Genomic DNA, 20,734 nt, shown 5'->3' on the forward strand with positions numbered 1-20,734 from the left:
CCTCAGCTTGGTGTATTGGGAAGTGGTGAAAACTTTAAGAAGTGAGACCTATTCATAGCTCTTTTAGCCATTGGAGGTGTCTGATTGAATGGGACCCTGGGACCCATACTCCTGCTTCTTCCTCTCTTTTGCTCCCTGGCCATGAGATGAGCAGTTGTGCTCTACCAAGACTGCTTGCCACAGGCCCCAAAGCAGTCACTGCTTCCAAAACTGAGCCAAAACACACAACTATTGTACCGTTACACAAACAGAAAGTTAACACAGGCTCCATCAAGACCAAAGGAGGAGTAACCCTGTGACTGTGATATTTAAAGCTCTCTATTTTTATTGTTTCTTCTTGTTTGTCTAGTCCTTAAAGGAACAAGTGGAGGCTGACCAGGTCCCAGGACTGTTGCTTGTGACTCAGTCCTACAGAGCCAACAGCTACATTCCCATGCCCTATGGTCCCAGAGCTGCTCTTGCAGGAATGTTGCTGTCCAGGTCATCAAGGATCAGTCAACAGAGCTTCAGTGGGCCCCCTGCTTTAGGCTGTCCCCATTTGTAGCAGCTGTTGGTGGACAGCAAGAAGATTGTTAATGCCTTTTAAAGGACTGTTGTAGGTGGGGAAAAAGGAACTTTTCTCCACTGTTGATGGGAGTGTAGTTTGGTGCAACCACTGTGGAAATTAGTGTGGAGACTCCTTTAAAAAGCTAGGATTAGAGGCCCTATCTGACCCAGCTATCTTGCTTCGGGGCATTTTCCCAGAAGAACTGAAAACATTATACCATAGTGATATATGTGTACCCATGTTTATAGCAGCACAACTTATAATAGCCAAATCTTGGAAACAGCCCAAGTGCCCAGCAACTGAGAAATGGATAAAAAAGATGTGGTATTTTTATACAATGGAGTACTAGAAAGAAAGAAAGATGGCATTGAGGCTTTTATAAGTAAATGGATGTGACCTGAGACCATACTAAGTGAAGTAAATCAAACTCACATGTATAAATACTGTAATGTCTCCCTAGTGTAAGAAACTGAAAGAGCAAATATGATCCAAAATCTATAATAAATATTGTATAAGGGTAAGAAACTGCTCAAAGAGGAAAAGTAACTGGGATGGGAAAAGGAGGAAAGAAGGAAGGAAAAAGGAAAAAGACACAAATTTGTATACATAAGATTGCTAAGATGGGGCTGGGAATTTAGCTCAGTGACGTAAGTGTCTGCCTGGCAAGCACAAGATCGAGAGTTTGATCCCTGGTACTGCAAAAAGAAAGAAAGAAAGAAAGAAAGAAAGAAAGAAAGAAAGAAAGAAAGAAAGAAAAGATTGCTAAGATGACTATACTACTAGCTGTATTAGTTCTTGGAAAAGAACCGTTAACACTCATATGATTAGATTAATTTTGCATATCTATATCTTGTAATCTAAGCAACCGTTTTCCAGGTAATGATATGAAATATTACAACTGTCGTTAAATTCTTGTTTTGAAAACCTATCCTATTTTTGTTTTGGGTTGGTTGTTGTTTGTTTGTCTCTTTTGCTTTTTGTCTTTCTTTTCTGTGTCTTTTTTCTCTTACATAATGAGTGCTATGCTCCTAACACAGCCTCAGTCACACAAGACTCAAGTCACATCATTCTATCCCTTCTTCCTCTGCAAAGAATATAGCATTATAATTAAAAAGAGAAGAAGAGGCATGGGTTTTGAAATCAGAAAACAACTCTGCCCCTTATAAGTTATTCATTTAACTTTGGAAACATTGCTTACCTTTCTCAGCTTTAGCTTCCCACTTATAAAATAGATGCAATAATGCTCACCCATAGTTTTAATAAGGAAAAAACATAGCAATATTATATCACGATAAAATATATCAATATATGCACATATCTGGCATTTACCTCTGGTACCCAGTATGAGTGCAATAAGTATTAGAAGATAACACTAGTAAATGCCAAGGTCTGAAACTGGACGTTAAAAACCCAACAATGGAAGAACAAGATGAAAGAGACATGACTCAGCTGCAGAAAAGCAGGGGCTTTAGGGAGTAAGCTCCTTAGGAGTCAGCAGCTCGCGTGACACTCAGCAGCATTTGGGAGGCAAGGATAGGCTCATGCTGCTCTGTGCTGGTTGGCACCCCTGGTTGGTGGACACCATTCTTTGAGAATACAAAACAATATTATATGTGAAGGTCTGGTTTAAGGCACTTAGTTTTTACATATGTAAACATTTTACATATGAATCATCAGCATCTAATAAAACTGAGACCGTGATCAAGTGTTCCAGCTTCAAAGAGTAGTAGAGTACCACCAGAGAGAGGGGATTCAGTGTTACAGAGGGAAAGGGCAAATCAGCAGTTTGTAAAGACCAAACTTATCAAGGGCTGACAAAAGCAGAGTGCCAACTTCTTCTTTTTTTTTTTTTTTTTTTTTTTGTCTTTTTCATTTTTATCGGTACCAGGGATCGAACTCACGACTGCCTGCTTGCAAGGCGGGCGCTTATGCCGCTGAGCTAAATCCCCAGCCCCCAGAGTGCCAACTTCTTCTTCTTTTTTTTAAAGTGTCAACTTCTTTAAGTCCCCCATAAGGAAAACCAAAAACAGTTAGAGAAATTAAAGCTAATTTAGGCATATTATAAGATTTTGGTTCATTTTAAGAAAACATTTTCTAGCAATCAAGAGGATGCCCAAAGAAGCACTCCTTAGAACAGAGATAGGCTCACCTCATATTCAAACCGACTCGATAACTGATCTTATGAGAAGAAATTCAAACATGGAGAATGAAATCAGACAATTTTGGGGGGGGGACTGAATTTAGGGCTTTCATGCATGCTAGGCAAGCATTCTACCACTGAGCTTCATCTCTACCCCCTGGATAATCTTTAAGGCTCTCCTGTTGGGAAATGCCATGGCTATCAGGGTTCTCTCTCTCGGATTCTCTGTCATACTGGAAAGGAAGAGTCAGAAATCCTGAGCGTAATCTCTCATTGAATAGTCACTGAACATCAGCTGCAAGGTGCTCAGAAAATAAGCAAAAAAGGAGAAAATACTTTGGCTTCTGAGGTCTTACGGTCTAATGGGGTTAACTGCTTTGACAGAGGTCTGCCAAGTGCTTTGGGCCACATTAGAGAGAAAACACTAAGTGTAACAGGGAGAGTCTCACCAGGGAGGTGACAATGCAGTTGAGTTTTGAAGAAGTCCTCTTACTATATGGAATCAGGAAATTAAAGGACAACAGGTGGAAGGACTAGGTGTGCACAACCCTGGAATCATGCAGAAGCAGGATGTGCCCAGGGGAAGATGAGGTATATAGAAAATAAGACTCAAGAAACAGTTGGGGCTGGACTGTGAAGCCCTTAGTACAACTCACTGAGGACCCTGAAGTTGGCTCAAGGATTACATGAAGCTTGGGAGAAATCTCAGGGGAGAGACACAGTCACATCTGTGTTTTCAAAAGATCACAGGTGGGAGTGTAAGGAAGGATTGGAATGGAATGAGACCAGCAAGTATAGCATTGCAGGATAAATGATGATTATATAATCAGAATTGTTTTTTCTTCTTATAAAACTAATACATATCCCTTGTATATAATTTGGGAAAACAAGAGAACGCTAAAGAAACTAAAGGACTATAATTCTACTATTAATATATCAGTGTAATTCCTTTTTTTCTATGCATGTTTTTTTCTTAACATTATTTTAGGATTTCTGCTAAAGCATTCTTAAAAAGAATGATTTATTCTTTAAAACATGATTGTGGTTATACCTAAGATTATACTATAATTTATTTAATCTTTCCCCTCTTGTCAAATATTTAGGCTGTTTTCAGGTTGTCCTTGCTATAAATAATACTGAAATGATTATCCTTATGCATAAATCTTTACATTTCAATTATATTTTTGGACTAGATTCCAAGAAGGAAATTCCTAAAGTAAAGGACATGACTATTTTAAAACTTTTGTTATATTTTATAAAACTGTTTCTTGGGAAGGTTATATTAATATATATTTTTATTAACAGTATATAAGAATGCCTATATAAGGCTAAGGATATAGCTCAGTGCTACAGAGCCTACCTGGCAAGCACAAGGTCATGAGTTTGATTCCTGGTACAAAAAAAAAACACCTATATAACTCTCCCCTAATTAACACTGAATTAAAAAAATTTAAGGATGCCAATTAGCATAGAAAAAACCATTTCCATTTATTCTATTTGTACCACTTACATTGACTTAAAGATTTTCATATTTCTTTTATAAATTTCTAGTTCATGCCTTAGTCTATTTTACATTGCCATTAATACCTTTTATTGATTTATAAAAACTCTTTACGTATTAAGGATATACAATGTTTTGCTGTATTCACTGCAAATCTTTATTTCTCAGGTGGCATTTATTTTTTAGTTTTGCTTATAGTAGCATTTTTATTGTTGTGGTATAATAATTTAACATTTTTGGTAACTTCTTCCTTTGTGTCTGTCTGTCTTTTTTTCTTTCTACCAATGACAAAGTTCACTGAAAAAGTAAAAATGAGATGTGAAGGGGAAGCCTGCTCTGCAGAGTGAGCTTGGGCTGAGTAAAAGGACACCCTGAACTAAGCAGGGTGGCCCGCTATGGGAAAGTCATGATGGCCAGAAAGGCATTTTTGAAACAGAAGCATCTCAGTATTTAAAACAGATCTGGCTATGGCTTGATGATCTGCATTTAACTTTTCTGAAAAAATTGACTTGAACTCTTGCAAGTTTAGACTAAAAGAGTATTTACAGGAGGCTGGGTGTGGTGCTGCCTGCTCATAATTCCAATGCTAGGGAGGCTGAGACAGGAAGATCACTGTGAGTTTGAGGCCAGCCTAAGTTACAAAGTGAGATCAAGGCCAGCCTGAACTGCACAGTGGGACCCTGTCTTGGACGAAAAAAAAAAAAAAAGGAACAAAGGAGAAATCTGAGGCTATTTGAAGGCATTGATAAGAGGAGGGAAATTTAAAACTTATCTGAAATTTATTTGGACATAGGTGTAAGGCAAGAAACTTCTACTCTGCCCTCTCCCATGATTTTATTTCATTTGTAGGTGAAAGAGGACAGATAAAGGGGAAGGAAAGAGGGAACAATCTTGGTCAAACCAGGTTTCTGTGTGTATGTTCGGCTGGGTGGTGCTTAGGGATCATTCATCTGCAGGCTTGGTAAAATGCAATGACATCAGTTTTGAATACGTTGAGTCTGAAGGGCTCTGCAAGCTGAAACAAGGGCATGAAGCTAGGGAGAGAGGTTAGGACTGAAGCTGACGACATTCAGTCATCAGTGTTTAGACGGTGTAAGTGGACCACAGGCAGGATGAGCTTGCCGAGGGCAGGCACAGAGAAACCAAGTTATCTGAGCAGCAGCAGCACTGAAGCGGGGGAGAGGAATGAAAAGCAGCAGAGAAGACCTGAAGAAATGAATGGAACAGCTAAGACAATGAGGATCTGAAATAGGGGAAAGTGATCAAACTCTCAGTGAAGCAGTGAGATAGAACATGCTCTATAATGGGCTGCATGGTAGCAGGTGAGCAGGTGAAGGCAGTCAGGGTTAGACTGTTTCCTACAAGTTTATCGGTCAGAAGAAAGATAAAGGGGGCGGCAGGAATGAGGCTGCAAGTTAAGATTAAAAGCATTTTTTTTTTGGTGCTGGGGGTCGAACTCATGATCTTGTGCTTGCCAGGCAGGCGCTTATGCTGCTGAGCTAAATCTCCAGCCCTAAAAGAATATTTAAAGGGGCAGATCTCGGAGTATATGAAGGCAGAGAAAATGACATTGGTGGGAAGAGGGAAATTTAAAATACAAGAGATGATGGCTCGAGGTTTCAAGAAGTGATGGGCACAGGTAGCAGGACTATTGTTCAGGTGTAAGACAGCGAAGATGACCACCAGGGCCAAAGGTAAGGTGAAGAGGAGAGCGATGAGCCTGTTGGCCTCGATTTCCTCTGAAACGTAGGAAATGAAGGTGTCCATAATGAATGAGGTAAAGAGAGGCAGTGAAGGAAATTTTTTAAAGAGAGGGCAAGGTTCAAAACAGGTATTACAGGAAATGGGAGAGACAGTAGATGATGGGATGAAGGAAAGGATGGGCCTGGCTAAAACTGACACTAGCCCAGAATGGGAATGTAAATTTCTACATTGACCATCACACAGCAGAGTGGAGGAGAAAGCAAACACTTGTATGGATTTGGGAACTGAGATGGGGAAATAGGTGGGAAAGAAAGGCAAAAGGGTAAGACAATTGCATAGAGAAACTCTTCAAATAGATCCATCAAAGGGTCAAGTTTGGGTAGGAAGTAAAGCTAGGAGGGGAATGATGGGCTGGTCAGATTATAAGTGGCCCAGAGATGCAGGGGTTAAATGAGGTCGGAGACCAGAATAAAAAAGTAAGAAAATGTAAGGCTAGGAACTTTTGGCTATAAAGTGTGAGTCCTGAGTTCATAAGTTCTAAATCAAAGAACTTCTTGGAGATGAGTAGCTCTAGTCCAGGGCGGGGGGCTGTGTTCCCTCAGACTTCTGTTGCAGGGGTAAAGGATATTGGGACAGAGGATTCCAGATTTGGATGGTCCATGTGGGTGTTGAACTTTCTGGGATAAAGGCAGGAATAGGGGTAAGCGGGGGAGACATTGAACCAGGTACTGAACAGAGAGGTGATGTCACCAGCAGATGACATGTCAGCACGGTGGAGAGGATCACACAGCCCCGGAAGAATAAGGGATGCTATGTGAGAGTGAGCGTACACCCGTGCAGACAGACAGGCATCAGCAAGGTACCCTCCTATGACAGCGGTGGGGTTAATGGTGTGAGGTACAGTTCGGCAGGCCCAGGTGAGACAGTGGTTTCAAGGCACCATGAATTTTTTGGTTTGTGGGTTGGCTGGTTCAATCAACCACTCATTCAGAAAGGATTAGATGAGATGTGTCTGCTGTGCCCCGCGCACTGGGCAAAGTGCGCTGGATGCCACCTTCCAAGGGAGTGTGCAGTGGCCAGCAGCCTTTCCCCTTCCTGCCAAGAGTGGCCCCACTCCCTCTCAGCAAGCCCCCACACCAAAGTCCTGCACCAGAACCAGGCAGACCTGACAGGCTGATGACCAGTAGGGGATCTTCTTGTTACAGCTTTTTCCCCAGAGATAAATAGGCCACAGTAAAAAAGATTGCTACATCCTTTCAATAAAGATTTTTTTTCTTTTCCAGACAGCTTGAGAAATGTTTTAAAAGCTTCTCACATTTCTAGTGAAACCCACAGAGAAGAATTTTGCTTGTTATCAGCCCTGGAAGCCTCTGATAGACGGGTGACATTTTTTTTCTTTCTCTTTCTCTTTTTCTTTTTTCCTTTTTTTTCACCAGCTGAAGAGAGAGTCACAGTGTGTTTTATAACTGGCTCTCTGCATTTCAAAAGCTCAACGAGGGCTCTCTGCTAACCCCGATAAGCCTTGGGCTCTTAGCGTCTTAAATACCTCTGACAAGCTATACATTACAGCGCTAATAATTTGCCAAATTTGCGCCCATAATATGATATCTGTAAAACGTCAAGGGCAGTAATGCGATTAGCGGTCTCAAATGAAATATCGAACATTCAGCGTTTAGGTCCTGAATAGGGGGAGAAAGGAAAGGAAATCAATTTCAAAAGCAGGAGGGAAAAAGGCGATAAGCGTGTAATAAAAATAGAGAGAGACAGAGGAGAGATGCTGAGGAAGAGACGGCGAGCAAGACAGGGGAAGAGATACACCGACCTGCATTCATTTTTCTCAGGCAGGTAAGAGATGTAAAAAAACTTTACAAATTAGTTCGAATACAAAGCTGGAAATAACATTTGGTCGCCACAGCAACCAGGGTTAGGTTGGGGGTGCTGGGCGCGGAGGAAGGGGCTGGCCCAGCCCGGGACGGCCTTTCCCTCTGCCCCCACAGCCGTGTCCATAAAACACAGGAAGCTGAATTACAAGGGGACCGAGGGTGGGCTCTGCCGCCCCCCCCCCCCCGCCCCCGAGGTGGGAGAGTCGTAATGGACTAATTATCTGGCCAGCAGAGGCGGCGGCTGCGGCACTCCGCAGCAGCGAGGGCTCGGGCTGTCACATACCAGGCTCTAGACTAAATAACAACACCTCACACCTGCAGCTTTACGAGCCCTGGCCGGGAGCTGCGAGCGAGCGCAAGCGCTCCGCCCACCCTCCCGGCCTGTCCCCTGCACCTCGGCCACTCCAGCCGGCTGCTGCAGGGCACAGGTGAGGGGCGCCCAGCTCCTCTCCAAAGCCACATCCCGCTGCGGAGTACCTGTGATCTGCAGATGTGTCTACACGGTATTCTCCAGGGCTGTCACAGGCCAGGGACTCTGCCATGAGAGCACCCCGGCCAGAGTACCCTGGCCACAGGTTTGTCTGCACCTGTGGTGCGCAGCTCCGACCCCCCCAGGGGCTGTCTAGTCTGTGTCAGCAGAGATCACCAGGGGATCCTGTCGGGCCTTAAGGGACACAGCAAGGGCAGGAGCTCCTAGAACCCCTCAGCATATTTCTGCTTTCTCCTTTGACACAGCTCCCTAATATCATGCTTCGCAAGGTGAGGCAGTTCTTTTGAAACGCTGCACGCCTGCCCTTTCTGCACTGCTTGTCTTGGAAGTGACCCCATAACCCTGAACCTCCTTCACTTGCACAAAGATGAGACAGAGCTGCACCAGAAGAAAGAAAATGATGATGGACTCAGAAGCCAGGGCCTTAGCAAGGGGATGGGCAGCCAGGAAGAGCAGGACCACGCTTTTCCCCACTCAAGGCCAGTGCCCTCCCAGGCCAGCCCTCCAGTCCCTCCACTTCCCTACAGCTGGAGGTACCCCTCCTCAGTTGCTCACCTAGGCAAGGAGGGGCAAAAGCTGGTGCATGACTTCTGGTGGGGTGAAAGCAAGCAGGCTGCCTGGGGCCTGCCCCCAGCTCTTCCCCAGGGCAACCTGGAATGGCCATTACGGGGCCACTTCTTGCGGCACCACGAGCCATTAAAGCAGGAGAGCTCGGGGAGCCATCAGCCCAGCACAGATGACTTCCCCAGATGTGGCAGTGGGCAGGATGTGAAAGCCCCCAGCCCCAATGCGACAGACAAAACATTCCCGCACTAACCATCCTCAGAAACCCCATAGCCCAGAGCCCCTCTTACAGATGCTTTCTAGACCATTTAGCAGGAGGCAGTGTTTATTTTTCAACATATGTTCTTCCTCATCCCTCCCTTTTCTTCTCCCTTCCTGGTCCTACCATACCCAAGGCTACCCACCGGATGGGCTGCTGTGGTTGTTACTGCCAAATTCCAAGGCCAGCGTGGGTACATGCTTTGTTGCATGCCTAAGTGTGTGCACGCACTTGTGACTGCCCACGAATGCATACAGACTCTTAACTTGCCCAAGCCTCTATTTGTGGATGGTAGGTTCTCAGAGATTGTTTAAATATGTGAGCAAATTCTAAACCACACCATAGGTTTCTTCTTTTCCAAAGTGGGTAAATGATCAGAGGTGTTTCCCAGGTGTTACGTGCTTGTTTGGAAGGTGAGATCAGCCATAAAAGGCCCTTTCCCAGGAGGGAAATTCCTGGTTTAGACTTTGGACCATGTTCTGTTTGCTTCTCCCTGTTCATGCATAGAGTCAAGCACTGTGCTGTGTCCAGTTATTGCCAATCCCCCTCAGTCAGAGTCTTTCTTTTCTTCAGGAGAAGAGAAGCCTTCCTTAATTCAGATAGCCTAGAGTTCCATCAGATGTGGCACTTGCATTTACTGGGTACCTATTGTGTGCTAGGCACTATGTTAGGTATTTTTCATATCACTTTGTTATTGTTTCTATTTTATAGATAGGAAAAGAGGCTTTCACAAGTTAAGTGATTGGACCAGTTCAGCTAGGAAATGGTAGAGTTGGAATTCAAATGCATGTCTATCTGACTCAGAAATTCCATGATTTTTCCATTACGTGATAGAGTTTCCCATATGGAAATGTTTGCAAATATTTGTCACAGTCCTTTCTAAAGAGTGGCCCTCAGAAAAGAATACAGCACCCTAGAATTGGTCTGGCCAGGGCAGAGTAGAGACAAGATTTTCTGTAGTAAATGCTAAGGTGGCAGCCATCTTACTTTGTTGTTCCATCCTCAGATTTTCTCAAACACCACATCCCTCTCTTACTATGTTCCTAGACTCGTCAATCCTTGATGCTTGGTCTTTCCTTCTGAAAAGCCTACCCTCTCATTTATTCACCTGCTCGTTCATTCATGTACTCTGTCGTTCGTTCAGTGGATGGGAATTTCTCAATGTTTCCTTTCTTCCCAGGTACTGTCTAAGCATGGGGATAGCTGATGAGCACAGATAGATTTCTCCACATCTACATGGTGTGGAGGGGAAAACAGGCATTCACTGAGTAATGGCAGCATGATCCTTGTTGCTCCAGGAGGAGATGTGACTGCACAAGAATCAGGGAGGAGGGGCTGGGGATTTAGCTCAGCGGCATAAGCACCTGCCTTGCAAGCAGGCAGTCGTGAGTTCAATCCTTGGTACCGATAAAATGAAAAAGACAAAAAAAAAAAAAAAATCAGGGAGGGCTTACTAAGAGGAATGATATAGCGGAGATTACTAAAAATCACACCTTCCATTCCAGCTCTTTCCTGAGGCCCCCTGACCCTTGACTTTACCTAGAAAATGTCTTTCAGGTCAGCATATATATCACTTTTCCTACTTGATGTCTAGGCCAGGCTAGGTCTCACTACATTATTTTCCCTAGAGAATTTCATTTCCACTTGGTTACTTGTTCAGAGTCTGTAATCCTGATAAATTATAAACTCCCTGAGGGCAAAGAATGTGTCACCTTAGTGTTGAGATAGTACTTGGCATGGACTTGATATTCAAGAGATGACTGCTGAATGAATCACCTTACCTTCCTATTCTGTACTGGTGTGGCTATAGTTTTAGATCCAAGTACAGAAATTTACATTTATTAAATTTCACAGTATTAGACTATCTCAGTTTACTAGTGTTCTAATAAGTTACAATCTGTTACTCATTAGTGTCTATTGTTTACTATGACTCCTACCTTAATGTCAAAGATACCAGAAACCTTGGATTGGACCGTGAGGACAGTATAGTCTAGTTTAGAAGACAAATAAAAAGGACCATAATTATAATGCGGTTGTTGTGTTCAATGTGATATGTAATTCATAGAATGGAACTGTTAAATCTGTCTGGGGAAAGAGGAAAAGGAAAGACTTGGCTTTAAAGTTTTAGGTTAAGATTGATAAGAGGCAGGACTTAAATGTGTCATTCAAAGAAGTCTGCAGCCAAAGGGTAGATGAGGCAAGTCCCCAGGAGCTCAGTTCCTACAAAGGTCAGTTAAGTCTCATGGAACATTTCCTTAAAGACAGTCAGACAGACAGACCAACCAATAGGCAGCCAGCCAGCCAGCCAGCCACACACACACACACACACACACACACACACACACACACACACAGATAGAGAGAGAGAGACAGAGACAGAGACAGAGAAAGAGACAGAGAAAGACAGAGAGACAGAGACAGAGACAGAGACAGAGACAGAGACAGAGACAGAGGGCGCTGGGCTTCAGTATTTTCCTACCATTCTATTTTTTTTCCCAATCTGAAGAAAGCTTTCTAGACAAAAAATATGGTGTCTTCTGGACATATTTCTGCTGACTCATTTTCACAGAAGCCAAGGGTTATGTTTAATATATGGACCCAACTATGTCCCCACCACTACCATATTCCCAACCAAAACCTTTCAGTGCTTACCGGGCACCCTGCAGAAGTTGTTTTACTCTATTCTGGCAATCACAGCTCAGAACAACTTGTTGCAGCATTATGATTCCAACTCTGCTTTCTCGTCACTTTCCCCTCTTACACCTTCTGTGGACCACAGTGACTACCTGAACTTGATTTTGACACTGTCTATTCTCTCTGCATGGAGAGACAAAGGTGAAGGATGTAAAGGAGGCTCCCAACTGGGGTCTCTTACCAGCCTGCATGGAGCCCCCTGCTCCCAGAACTACTGTTTCCACTATGCAGCACTGTTTATAGGTTTCTGAACACTTCTGTCTTTTCCTGCTGGGCTTTTGCACACACTACTTTCTGCACTTAGAATATCTTTTCTCTGGCTTTGGCTCAGGCTGATACCTGTATCCTCATTCTGCAGGATGCAATCGAGGTGTTACTTTTTCTAGGAAGCTTCAGTGCCTCTACTTTGAAAGCCCCACAGCACCCTGTGCTGACTTTGATAATGGTACTAATCATACTGCATTTTATTTTATTTTTTTTGGTACCGGAGATCGAACTCATGACCTTGCGTTTGCTGGGCAGTCACTTATGCCACTGAATTAAATGCCTGGCACGACACTACATTTTAATATCTGCTTTCTTATCTATTTTCCTTTTTTGCCTTTGATTTGTTATCATATGTTCATTGCCTAGCACAGTGCTTGATGTATAGTAAGTTTTAAATAGCTATTTGTTGACTAAATTAATGATTAAATAAATAAATGTCTGAATGAACAAACTTCTCATTGTATAAAAACACAGCAGGCTTATTGATGACTGTCTTTCTCTGCATGTCCTTTCCAAGCTTAATCTTCATTTCCCTCCACCCCTCCCTACTCTGCCAAGTCTGCTCTTGCAGTCCCTCTGCCCCTCAGGGCTTCTGCCACTGACTCATGGGAGGAGCCCCAGAACTTCTCCTGGCTTATTTGTGTTCTCCATCCTTACCTACTGAGCACCTTCTCTGAGACAAGCACTTGATCAACACTGAGAACATGACCCTCATCTTAAAAGGGTTTGCTTTGTATTCAGGATTATTGTTATTATTATTTTGTCTTTTGAGACAGGATTTCACTATGCAGTTCAGGCTGGCCTTGAACTTACTATGTAGCCCAGGTTGGCCTCGAACTCATGATGATCCTTCTGCCTCAACCTTCCAAGTGCTGGGGATTATAGGTGTGCACCACCATGCCCAGGAGTATTAAGTTTTGAAGGCTCTCTGTCCCCTCTTTGGGACAAACTCCAAGCCTGCTTCATGGCACATGTTAGATTTCACTCATCGAAAGAGGGTACAGTGAAGAGGAAAAACACAGGCTCTGACATTGGGAAGGGGAGAGTTTAATTTCAAGCTCTTCTTTATTCTGAAGAGTAAAAGCTCACTTAGTACTTCTTTTTAATGAATATATGGAACCTACTAAAATAGAACATACAAATATCTACTGTGCATTGGTGTTATGCAACGTTTTGATGATTCGGTAGAGAACAAGTGTCATAGAATCATCTCTTCATATTCTCTGGAGACAGCTCTAGACTCCTGTAGGTACCAGCTCAAGCCCCTTATACAAAAATAGCGTAGTATTTGCAAGGAACATATACACGTCTTCCCTTACTAAAGATAATTTCCCTTAAGTTATCTCTAAATTACTTATAATACAATGTAAATGCTATGTAAATAGTTACTATATTGTATTGTTTAGGGACTAATGACAAGAAAAATGTTTATGTGTTCAGAACAGATACAATTGTTCAAGAAAATATTTTTGAGGTGCATGTGGTTGAACCTGCAGATGTGGAGCCTGTAGATCATGAGGGTGTTGCTCTCACACAGTTTGTACTTAGTGGAGGAGACAGATGTTAAACAGTTAAATATACATTTAGATGCACACCACAGTTTCCTACATGGACTGGGAAGTGTTCTTTGAGGAAATGGCACTTGAGCTAGAACCTAAAGAATGAGAAGGAACCAGTCATGCAAGGAAGTGGGGGGCTGGCGGTGAACTGAGTAAGACCCCAAGGTGATGAGGGAGTCAGGGTAAATGGGAGCAGGTCTTTGCCAAATTAAGTGTTATGGGCTTGACTCTAGAGGTCACGCATCTTCACAAGACTCTTGGGCTGCCAAGTGGAGAGGCTGGGATAGGAGGAAAAGAGAAATCAGAAGACTATTCCAGCAGTGACGAATGACAGATGAAGGTGGCCTCATGAAAGATGGTTGCAGAGAAACTGAGACGTGAATGCATTTGAGATCTGCTGTGGTTCACTGATGGCAGAGCTGAGGAGGAAGAAAAGGTCAGACAGTGATTGCAGCGTGCTGGAGCAGGTTGAGGAATCGCCATGGTGAGTGAAAAGGGGCAGAGCGTCCGTGGGAGATACAAACTAGTGGTGAACAGGCAATGGTCACTTGATAGAGAGGGCTGGGGTAGAATTAGAGTGGGAATGGGAGACAAGACAGGAGGAAAGGTTAAAGTTAGTGTAAAGAAATTCATTTATGTCTCTGAAGTACATTTTCTTAATTTATGAATTGGAAATAATGCATTAAATAAGGTTATAAAACTACTGGATACATAATAAACTCTCGGTAAGTATTGATTTATTTTCTCTTTTTCCGTCTCTATATTTTATTTGCATATTCTTTTTTTTAGTGGTTCCTCAAACTGTTCCCTTTCTCTCATTACCTGTTTTTTACTTGGGGAGAGAAAGTTTGCTGGGGACTAAGCCCAGGGTCTTTACGCTAACTATTTCCTCGGCCCTTTATTTTTTACTTTGAGATAGACTCCCTACATTGTTGAGTTGCCGAGGTGGGGCTTGAACTTGTGATCCTCCTGTCTCAGCCTTTCAGAGTGCTGGGATTACAGGGGTGTGTACCACTACTCTTGGCTTTCACTGTCCTTACACACTGCACACAACTTTCATGGAAATGAGAAAAACAACTTTCTTAGGTGATGCTAAACATATTAAGCAACGAAGTCCAGGATTAGTTAACTTAAATCCTGCAAATTCAACCATCATATAGCACCCTCAGCTTGAACTCCCTCCCGCGTCCTGCCACATTTCCTCTGTGTAGTAGAGTCCTCCCCCAAAGATTTATGTCAAGCTTTACCAACTCTTAGAAGCCTTCCTCAAGGTCCCTGCTGATGGAGGAGCTTACTTCTTTTATTTCTGGTACCGAGGATTGAACTCATGATCTCGTGCTTGCCAGACAGGCACTTATGTCACTGAGTTAAACCCCTGGCAGGAGCTTACTTCTTTTAAGAGATATTGCATCTTATGTTTGTCTTAGTACTTACCATAATGTATTAAAATTTTCTCTTTGGCCCATGTCTATAGACTAGGAATTCTGTTAATGCAGGAACTATGTATCTCTAGCACTTAACTTAGATGAGGGTGTCTCTTTAAAAACATGTCACATCACCTCTAAGTCTAGGAGATTCCATATTTGAGGCAATGTTTAGATGATGAGAAAGCAAACACCACCCATAGTTCCTTTGCTATCATTTTAGGAGGTACGGAGGAGCAGCTAAGATCATAAGCAAGGGAGTACTGAAGATTTTAGTATCTCATGAGATCAACATCGATGACATGCCAGGTGAAACCTGGAGGCACTTGTAGCCAAGTACAAGGACTGTATTTTAGGAAAATGCATGTAATTTACAATATTAACATTCCTACACAGAGGTAATGTGTGAGGACAAGGTTACCATCAGTGTGCTAAATGTCAATAGGAGGAAATTCTGTAAGCTTCAACTACTTCTCTAGACTCAGAGCTGGGAGAACCCTGAAATTGCCAAGAGTGCATTCTCAATCCATGGGATTTTGTGAATGAAATGTCAGCCATTTTCTTTTCTTTATTCATACTCTCAATAGAGCATATAGAGGGATATGTCTCAAATTAAATAGTAGGTCTGAAGGACTTTGATCAAGGGCGATGCCTGGAGTAGAGTATTTGTTAAATTTTGGCACCAAAAAAATTATTCTGAAACTCCAAATACTTTATAAGAATCTGTTCTGACTGTAAGTGATCACTTCTTCTTCTCTACTCCTGTGTCAATCTGTTTGATGGATCACTTATATGTCATCTGCTTATTATTACACAAGCACAGTACTTAGCGCATTAGCTACACCTGTACAATGTAAGCATTGCCTCCTGAATTGTACCTAACTTGGTACAATTGGTTGATATTCAGACTCACCACAGCTCTAAGAGCAGCATTTCCATTTGATCCTAGACACTTCTGCGTGTCTCCCACTCCTGAAACATCTACTCAGTGTTCTGGCTTCCTCAGTGATCTTGGAATTCTGGGCTGAAATTACTTCAACACTGAGTCATGATGGAAGACATGAGCTGTTGGTCTGATCCCTGTGGGTGACTCCTACATATCCTCAGTCTACACCCACCTCCTGGACCTACCTTTCACAACTGATTTCCGTCTACAAACTCCCTGGCAGAGTTCTCACTTGATCTTTCCTTTCTGTGTTTGTTCTGCACAGCTGACCTATTCCTAAAGACTGGCTCCTGCCCCGCCAAGCTCCCAGCCCTTCATTTCTGACTTCAAGCCCCACCTCCCATGCTGAACACAACAATCTCTGCAACAAGAGTGTATGAGGTTACGGTAGAGGGTACATGTGCAGCTGGTAAACACAGACTCCAAAACCTCTAACACCTACATAGCGAGTTCAAGACCAGCTCAAACTAAATAGTGACTCTGTCTCCAAAGGAAAAATATAAATACATAAAGTTAAAAAAAAAAAAAAAACAATGAAACTCTGAAAAGTAGACTGCCTGCGTGGTTCCATACATGATGCTCAAGTGCCAGCTAAGAGTAGAAATTCCTACTGGAATCGGCCATTAGCATTAAAGAATCAGTGAGGTTTGATGGTGGAGCTCCCAGCAACATCCACCATGGAGAAAGTCTTCAGTGCCTCAAACCAAGGAGGAACACACAATACTGTAGTTCACTGCCACCTCTGAAGTCCTTCTGGGAGGCCACATTCAATAAGCAGTGAAGAAGCTGTTATCTGGATGTCCTAGTACCTGGATAAAAGCCTAGTTTCTCAGGATTTTATCCGCAGGAAGGCATGAACTTCGAACACAGCTGCTCTCCCTGAATCATTCCTTATTTTAGGCCACTTACTTCACAAGTCACTGAAAGGTTCTGGGTCCTGGGCCCAGGGCCGAGAGCTGGGAAGGAGGCAGTGAGCAACGTGAGCAGGCCCTGCACTCAGAGGACTCACAGAGTAGAGTGGGAGTCAGCCACCAACAGACAGAATTACCCAAGCTGTTGCTTAGTTATACAGAGGACCGAGTGCCTCAGGGATAAATACAAAATGCCATTCAGCTGTGCAATGAGCCCCGATAAGCTTTGCTGTGCTGAAGCTGTGAAAGGTGGCCTAACATATAACTCAAGTGGCTCTTTTTTCCCCGTTCCTTCTCTTAGGCTTTTTTTATTCCCTAAAGAGAAATTTCCAAAGTGAACCAATGCCTATGTTTGAGGAGGGAAGGAAAGTAGCAGGCATTGACGATGTGGAGATAGGACACACATACCTGAGTGGACAGACACAACGGTCTGTGTATGTGTGCACCACATACATGCACACACATACACATAGGAGAGGATGACCCATGAAACATGCCCTAGGGGGAAGAAGAGGAAGAAAAAAAATGAAATCCAAACAGTCTTTTTCACCCCGAAAACATATAATTTTGTGTAAATTTTTACTTTAAACATCTCTCTTTTCCTGAGCTGTGATATGGGCCCTGTCAAAGCCAGGGCCAATTACTGCCATTAGGTTCCCATCATGTCACCGCTTCTCCCCCCGTCTGGAAGGCCCTCGCCTTGCAGGCCTATAATCTACACTCACTTTCACTCCATCACTTTCAGAAGGAACAAAATTGTTTTGTGTGTTTTTTTTAAAAGGGCCTTTATTTGGCCCCTGTCAACTCTGAAAAGAAGAGAGAGAAAAACAGAGAGGGGGAGAAAGAAAAGAGAAGAAAGAAAGATTGTTTAAGTGTTTAACCATGAGATTGCCAACAGAAAGTTGGAGAGAGGTAGCCAAGTTTGCCCAAAGGGCAAGGCCCAGGCTTGGGGAGACTTGGGACGCTTAAACCCTGAACATCACCATTTGCCCTACCTTGGGAGGAGTTCTTCCTGCTCACAGATTCAGATCTCACAGGCTTGGAAGAATTTTTTGAAGACATCTTCAAAATACAGCTGTGAGTTACCACTACGGAGAGTGTTAGTCATAGTCCATAAAGTAGGGTGATCTTTTTGGTCTCCCAACTCCCTGCACTGGCTGTGGCAGGGGCGGTGGGCCAGAGAAGACCTTTAGGAAAGCTGAAGATGAGGTTAGCAGAGGCCAGTCAAAGCAGCCTGTTGGGACCGTGCTTGGAGCTTTGGGTCACTTAGCCTGATCTCTCCCTTGGCTTCGCCAAGATATTCTCAACCCGAGAACTCTCCTCTCAGGTCACCTGGCTGCTCAGTGCTCTTCTTCTCATTGCTGGAGGCAGAGTTCCTTGTGCCACTTGGGTCTGACACTCTTCTTGCACTGTGGTCACACCTTCCTGAAATCTGCAGACACTTACCACACTCCAGCCTAGGCGGCAGGCCCAGCATGCCCTCCACTCCTGCTGCCTCAGCCGTCACTTAGCCAAGCTAAACAGATTTAGCTCCTTTAATCTTTCCTCATTAGCTGGCAATCTGGAAAGGAAACAAATGCTCACCCCATACAGGTTCAAGCTGTTGCTTTAACCTTGTAAAAGTGTATAGGGTGCTGGGGCTGTGGAGCCAGTTAGAATCATTACTCTGAGAGGCCACGCCCGCTCAGCAAGTGCCCCAGGGGCCTTCCCCACACTGTTTGAAACCACCCCTCATGTGTCACCTCCTTTCAGTCCCAAGTGCTCCACACCCAAATTTGGGGCGGGCAGTCCCCACATCAGGACAGCTTCCAGGGCTTTCCTATGACTGTCTTCTATGAAAAGGGGATTTTTTTCCCCCCCGAAATATGTTTATTTGTCCCAACTGGCCTCCCACAACCAAGTGCTCAAATCTGTGACTTCTTTGAGTTCCTGTATTATTCCTTGGCCACACCCACCGTTCAGCTTCTTCAGTTACATTCTATTTTCTTCTCATCCAAAAGGAGACCTCGTTAAATGTTCATCAGGAAGGAATCCCTTGCCCTGAATGCATTCCCTGCCATTGATCTTTTCTTTTGTGCAGTTTCCATTTACATACCTACACCACCAGCAAAAACCTGAACCTGCTTTAACAACAGCCACTTGTGGCATGCCCATTACAACACATCTGCTTTTCTGTTTCCAATTTGATCACATCGTGTTATTCTGTTTGGTGTGGTTTGGCCCTTAGGCATACTTACACACGCGCGCGCACACACACGTATACACATGCACACACAAACACCACACACACACACACACCATCACTGTTTTATTTTCCTCCTGGAGATGACAGAAATTCTCCTCTTTCACTGAATAGATGAAGATTTTTAGGACTGTTGTGTCATTTTTTTTAGATGACAGGAGTCACATCTGTTTTACCTTCCCCGGCTTCTGATGGCCCCTTTTACTTTCTATGATTTTCCAGACATAATTATAAGTGGTTCAATCAGCACCCCGTGTAGCATGTTCCCAGAACACTGGCCTTAATACCTTATGATGGATGTCACCCTGACTTGCTGATTTGTGAAACCTTTACATTTTCTGAGTATTCTCTTACCTGCTTTCTATTGGTAACGATTTTTGCACAGTCTGCATTTACTTCCTAATTATCCAAATTCCTTTTCGTCATTTTTCTTCTTAAAGACTGATTTAAAAAATGAGCTAAGTATCTCTGCCCTGTAGGAGGCAAGATGAATCTCCACCACCCTTTATTTATTAGGGGTCTCCATGCTCTCGGTCTTCCCCACCTCTTCACCTCACTCTCAGTCTATTGCTAAACATGTTTATCCCTTTTAACTCTTCACTAAAGTTCTCCTCATTCTCCGCTGGTTTCTGTTATTCTCCACAAACCCCAGGATCTGTCCTCTCCTGGTTCCTGAAACCAGTCCCTTTAGGGTGTCCTCATCTGATGCTATTCCAACAGGCAAAGTCCCTCCCCCTTCATCTGAACTGGCTGTAGATTTCTGTGTGTTCTTCTCTGTCTTCAGGGCTTCAAAATGGACAGGCATCTTTGAAACAGAAGCAGAAAGCTGCAATTGGCTGCCTGCTTTCCTGCCTCACCAGAAAGACCTCCACCGCCACGCCCTTTCATCCCTAGTTCTGAAAGTGTTCTCTGCATCATTTGGCCTGTTGGGGTTCTTAAGAAACTTCCTAGATCTCAAAACAATAGCCGGTCCTCACTCTTACCCCTAGGAAATCTGATTTTCATTTCATTCATTTTCTTGGTGAATTGCTATCTTTCCCTTTTCTTCTTTCATTCATCAGTTAGCATGGTGGGTCCCTGAGTGACTCCCATAAGCAGGAGGGGCAAAGTAGTTAACCAAATAGAGAGAAAACAGCTCTCAAAGTGTGTAAACCCTGGTGGAAGAGAGCCCTTAACTAAATACTCTCCCGTCAATGTATAAATGCAGAGTACTGTATGAAAGTAGAACCAGAGGATGCATTTTCAGTGGGAATCAGTAGAATTCCTGAGGTAGGAGGGTGGGGTGAAATACTTGCTGGGGTCCTAAAAGAAAAGCTTGCATATGTGATGAACAGGTGAAGCAGTTTGGTGGAAAAGGAAGGAGTCCCAAGCTGAGACTAGAGCAGTGTCCTCAGATGAACATGAAACACAAGGTGAGAGACAGATTAGGGAAAGAAAATTGTGCTCCACTGTGTCCTGGAACAGCTGGAGAAGCAGCTGATTCTCATGTCTCATCTTGTTTCTTTTCATTTTTCTCTCTCCTCTCCTCTCCTCTCCTCTCCTTCCTGAGACTCATTATGTAACTCAGGTTGCCCTTGAACTCTCCTGCCTCAGCCTCCTGAGT

The 20,734-nt window shown here is 43.5% G+C and overlaps 1 protein-coding gene and 1 pseudogene across 2 annotated transcripts in view; one reads left to right on the top strand and one right to left on the bottom strand.

Moving 5' to 3' along the window:
* Window positions 1-20,734, bottom strand: part of Rnf220 (ring finger protein 220) — a 225,331-nt gene that overhangs the window by 107,162 nt on the left and 97,435 nt on the right. The gene's annotated exons all lie outside the window — the stretch shown is intronic.
* LOC106028707 (large ribosomal subunit protein eL43-like) overlaps window positions 5,864-20,734 on the top strand; it is a 75,254-nt pseudogene continuing 60,383 nt past the window's right edge.

Source organism: Cavia porcellus, unplaced genomic scaffold (genome assembly GCF_034190915.1).
Source record: "Cavia porcellus strain 051 isolate PalLab524CR breed Dunkin Hartley unplaced genomic scaffold, mCavPor4.1 scaffold_25, whole genome shotgun sequence".
NCBI lineage: Eukaryota > Metazoa > Chordata > Mammalia > Rodentia > Caviidae > Cavia > Cavia porcellus.